The sequence below is a fragment of the Phodopus roborovskii genome, unplaced genomic scaffold (assembly GCF_943737965.1).
Source record: "Phodopus roborovskii unplaced genomic scaffold, PHOROB, whole genome shotgun sequence".
Classification (NCBI taxonomy): domain Eukaryota; kingdom Metazoa; phylum Chordata; class Mammalia; order Rodentia; family Cricetidae; genus Phodopus; species Phodopus roborovskii.
Window position 1 is genome coordinate 26,193,857 of NW_026126447.1, and position 6,000 is coordinate 26,199,856.

Here is a 6,000-nt window from a genome sequence, read left to right on the forward strand (position 1 = left end):
ATGCAAATACTTATAATCCTGCACAAAACTTAGGTACAAGTGGTTCAAAGACCTCAACACAAAACCATATACACTGAACCTGATAAAAGAGAAAGTAAGAAATAGCCTTGAATGCATTGGCACAGGAGAGGAATTTCTGAACAGAACTGGGAGCATAGGCCCTAAGATCAAAAATTAATACATGGGACCTCATGAAAGTGAAAAAGTTCTATAAGGCAAAGAACGCTGCCAATAGGACAAAATGGCAGCTTGTACACTGGGAAACTCCACATCTGACAGACTAATATACAAAGATCCAAAAATAAAGAAATTAAGAAGCTAAATATCAAAAATCAAATAATGTGATTAAAAATGGAGGCATAAATCTAAACAGAGACTGCTCCATAGAGGAAACCCATGGCTCAGAAACAGTTAAAGAAATGTTCAACATCCTTAGCAACAGGGAAATGCAAACCAAAACTATTTTTAGATTCCATTTTAAACTTTTAAAAATACCAGCTAACTCCCCAGATTTTTCACCTCAACAAGCACTCCCATCATGTAAGAAAGCCATCTTTGATTGCTGTTTACTACTTTGCATTCTTTCACTTCACATAATATTGGCCTTAAACAATTCATTTCTTCCTTTTAAGTATACTTTGTCTCAGCATCTTCCTTTACATCCTATTAATTCAAATCAGTATCATATGTTGGTTTAGGCAGAAACCATTTTATTATTTCAACTCTTACAGAGCAAAGCTTTGCAAACTTAATTGTGTATATGTTGCTCACTTACGTAAGGCCCTCTGAGATTTCCTGTTATATGACTAAGGAAATCCAAACTCTTTTCATTTTGTATCCTAAACTGTAAGTCCTGCCTGACATTAATCTGTTTCTTAATATGTTGTATCCTGTTCTATACTTCATCTGGGTTGGCTTCTGGATGAGGGAGGTTCGATAAAGATGATTAATATTATGATAGTCATTTCAATAGGAATGAACAACATAGGAATTCCTTGTGGTAGGAAGTGAGCTAATGATGTTTTTCTTCTCAGGGAGAATCCAGAAATTTTGTTTCTGCTCATAGTGGGATAGATATTCCTAAGTACATTCTGGCTGGGTTATGGGTGTTAATAAGTAGGGTACAAATTCTGATGTTTGCTGAGCTGAAAGTATAATGAGAAAAATTAATATAGGAGATCAGTTTGCACTTTGATATTTTTATTGTTATCATCTGTTTAAGCCTGAGTTGGACTAATCGCTGCTGAACAGAGATTAATCAATTGTTAATTAGATGATTACAGTAAAAAATATGGTATTTGGGAATGAGATAATTAGAATAATAATAGGTAGCTCTACTGTTACAAGAAAGGCAAATGAACTTTCATTCATTTTATGTTTTTCCCAAAAGGCTTCATGTTTTAATGTTTCGGGTTTTGTTTTGTTTTTTCATCAGAAGCACAGAGAATAAACATGTTTTGAGATTTTTAATTGAAATAGAATAAATACTACAGGAGTTAGTGAAACAATACGAGTGAATTATACTGTTATTGCTAGTGGCATTTCACTGTGAAGAGGTTAATGCTTTTGGTCTTTAACTTTAAAAACTAATGCTGTAGTTTTATACTGACATTGCAACAGTGCTTTACATTTTTATTTTTAAATTTTCAAAGTGCTTGGTAGAGCTAGGTTGGATGTGATAGGCGAAGAGCTATGGACGAATCTGTACATTTCAGATGTGTCCCTAGTACAGCACTGGTTGTGTGAATGTCCAAGTTGTTCAGTTCAGATACACTAGAATTGTATGTTTGGGGGTATAATAAAGGGACAGCTCAAGGATGTAGTGCATCATCAGGTAACATTGACACAGGAATTGTCCTGTAGCTCTATACTATAGTTTGCCATTTTGCTTCCCCTTGGAGACTGTGAGTGTTCCATTCCATCTCAATGCAGCATATTCCATTCACAACATATGAGATTACATAGTTGACCAATTCTTTAGCTCTAAAATAGTCTCATCATTGGTGTCATTTTTATGACTTGAGTGTCTTATTATCTATCCATTTATTCTATTTATTTCAGGAAGTTAAAATTAGTCATAAGTATATTTTGCTTATATTTATTGATGGTCTGTGAGTTCCATTGGAACATAGATAAGTGCCCACTAGTCTATCCTATGATATGTAGACACCATCTGATTTGTGTATATGTTCCATTTGTCTTTATATCATATGAAACAGAGACAATATCTGATGTCCTTATATCTTTACATTACGTGTGACAATGTCACACAGCAAATATTTCTTGAATAAATAAGTGGATCTTTAATAAGTAAAGATCCTCAATTATTTAAAAATATCTTGATGTATATAAGCTAAATCTCTCCTAAATGAAAACAAGAAAACTTTTGACATCAATATTTGTAAATGAACACTGGATCAGCTTAATTATAGATTTAGAGAAGGATTGATGTCAGGAAAATAACAATCTACCTGACAACTATAAAATCTAGTGTGCAGTGAAACTTCTTTAAAAAATCAACATGGGTTTATGTATTGCTTTGAAGCAATTTCAATTTGGAGAACTAATTCTATTCTTTCTCCTTGAAAAACCGCAGCAGCCATGATCAAACCCAAACAGCCACTTTCTAGAGTTTAATCGTGCCCTTCATCATTCCTCATCACTGAATTTTCCACCAAACAAAATCTGAGGCAATTATTAAGGTAGAAAATTGACAAACAAGCAGATAATAAGAAAAGAGCAAGAGTACATTGCAAAACAAAGGCATAAACATCAAGGAAAATAGCATGGAGGCAAACAAAAATTTCTCTTTGACCTTCTGGAAATTCACTGGAATAAACCCACTAAGGCATATTAATTAGAAGCAGCATAAAACTTATATGCAAATGGAGGAGAATTACAGGAGTGTGGTTACCCACTAACCTTATGTGATCCTGAAATATATATTTGTCTTATTTCTAATGCAGGAGTTGAGGAAAGAAAGGTTAAGGACAGAGGAGTGGCAAATGAGCACTAAGGGAACTTTGGCAGCTTTGGAGACCATATAATGGTTTAGGACAAAGTACTGAATCCACAAACAATATGTTGTAAATGATTCCCTACCGGGAAAAAAAAAAAAAAAAAAAAAAAAAAAGGATATTGGTGTGTGAATTGGTGTGTGACAAACATCTGTCCAGGTGTTTTGATAGAATCCCATTTTCCTTTCTGTGATACCAGTTAAGTATCTGTGGTTAATGAGATCTCACTATAAAGAATGAAGGCAATTTTGTTTCTTTCTCTTTTGCAATTCTGAGTCTGGTTGATCATGATCATTGCAAAAACACCTCCTCCTGGATGTGAAGAGGAAACTGGTTAAGATCTGAGGGCCATCTCTGCTGATGTGTATTTTAGGCCCTTCAACATGTCTAAAGACTAGTCTTTAGGATATTACTTCCTGGACCACAATATTGACAAATGTAGTTGGTGAAGTTAAGTTGCTACGGTCAGATGCATTAATCATAACTTCACTGTTAAATGGAAGTCATATGGAAGAGTTCATCAGTGAGTATTCCCATTAAGAAAATGATATTCCCATGAGATTGTGTGGAAGAAAAAAAGAGTAAGATATGGTAGATAGGCATGTAACTCAAATGGGAAAGCTCAAATGGGAAAATATACCTAAATTATGCATCTGAGATGGAATTCACACAGAAGAGAAATGGAATTAGAGACTGGCACCATATAATACCATATTTCAATTTTTCTCAAGTATATTTTTGCTAGATATACCTAACAGCTGTGGCAGGTTTAAAATATTCAAAAGAGACACTTATGCTCCAGTCTTCATCTCTCAGATTATGGCAACAGTGAGCCCACTAATTTCTTATCTTGTGCAAGCAATTCACAAAGCAGAGCTGAGCTTGGTCCTGGCCTTTCAAATCAGCACAGTTTGTAGACTGTTAAATTATAGCACTTGAATGTAAATGCCCACTGTCTTAGCTACATCAGAGAAAGAGAGAAAACTATCAAATAACTGATAAAATCATTGAATATATTCCCTATGTCTATAACATCATATGAGAAATTTGCTTTCAATGTCATAGTTTCTTAATAGAGGAAATGCTACACATATATGGAAAGCATGCAATCATTGAAAAGGAACATATCCATTTAAAAATGCTCATTACCACACATATCTGTATTTTTGGATGTGTATTTGTGAGTGGTTTTCATGCATGTGTGTGTGTGTGTTTGTGTTCACATGTGTATGTTGAGCATGTGTGTGTGAGTGGGTGTCATGTGGAAGCAAAGAGTTGATGCTGGCCATCTTCCATTACTCCCCACTTTACTGATGCAAGTTCTCTCCCTGAGCTGAGAGATCATGCAATCAGTAAGTGTAGATAGCCAGCTTGCCCTGGGAATTGCCTTTCTCTACCTTCCAAATAAGAGGCTCATGTGCAGGCCACCACACCATCATTTATTATATGGGTTCTGAAGCCTGGAACTCTAAGTTTGAAGTTTCTGTGGCAAGCACATTTTACACGAAGCCATCTCCCTGGCCTTACTGCATATGTAATATGCAGTAATAATAGAAATATAACTGTTTATTCTAAGTCATTTGAGTTAGTTTCACAAGCACATGTGATAGTTGAACATTTGCTTGCCTTTGTTTGTTTATTACTGAGATATATACTATAATTGACAATCTCTGTAATGTAACATCAGGGCTATTCCAAGGAGAAAGATGAGCCGACCACATCCCAATCATGAACAATATTGTTAAAATGAGCTCTGCAACTTTCTCTTGGAAAGACTAAAGATAAATACTTTCCTTACTCCAGATATCAACAAAAACCAAACAAAAGCCAAACCGTTCCTAAAATCCTCTTAAATGTCTCAGATTATATCTGGCAGCAGTGCCTATTGTTGTTTGGAGACTTAGAGGTTTCATGGGAGAAGCCAGGAGAGGGAACACTGTCTGCTTTAACAGCTTTGACTTGAAAATTTTTTTTCTCAGTCACCTCATAAGCAAAAGGTGTCTGTCTGGGGATAAGACAAAGGGGTGTCAGAACAGAGCTATCTATTAGAATATTACTTAAGGGAAAAGACTGTTCATATTGAGAAAAATAAAATAATTGAAGTCTGTGGAATGAAGCCCAGACTGATATTTTGTATGCTAACAGGAAGGAGAGACTCAATGGGGAGTGTTGGGAAGTGCAAATGTGTTTTCCATTCACATAACAGAGAATGTGACACTTGGTTTGTTTGTTTGCTTGTTTTTAAAGGTATTTTATGTCAACTTAATGGTTATCATTTCTATCTGTTCTTTCCTGTTTAGTGTATACAGAATGATGTTACTTATTCTTTCCTGTTTTGTGTACACAGAATGATGTTACTTCTACCCTAGAAGAAGGAAGGACTGAAGGCTTTCTCATGGCTACCAACATGGCTGTGGGCACTTGGGGCAGCCATCTGAGTCTTCCAGGCTTGCTTAGTCAGGTAAGGCAGAGATGGAAACCATCTACAAGCAATGTTTCCTCGTCCTGGCCAGAAAGCTCTGATCCTTGTTCACATTGTGTTCTTCACTGCCTGTAAGTCCAACTTGAGTGGCTTGTTACTAATATTGTTTTGTAGTAAGAACCTTAAAATAATATGAAAACTAAGTAATAAGAAGAAAATAATGTCAGAATGATCTGAGATGGATATTAAACACATCGATGGAAATAAATTCTCTTTGGGGATATGAAAAGAAAGCCTGAGTTGTATTCACATTTATTCATAAAGGTTCTTGTATGTATTCATGGTCTTTTTGCCCTGGCATGATCAGCATGCCCTCTAGTGGCACTTACGGGAGTTCAAATGAGATGCTGTGAAAACTTCAGCAGTCTCTGATCACATTAATTTATGAAAATGTCACTCTGTGACCCTGGTAACTTACAGTCCGGTTTTACAGTAAGCATTGACTACCATCTACCTCTTCAAGTTATGTTTCATTCTTGCTCTAGATATGACATATGGTTG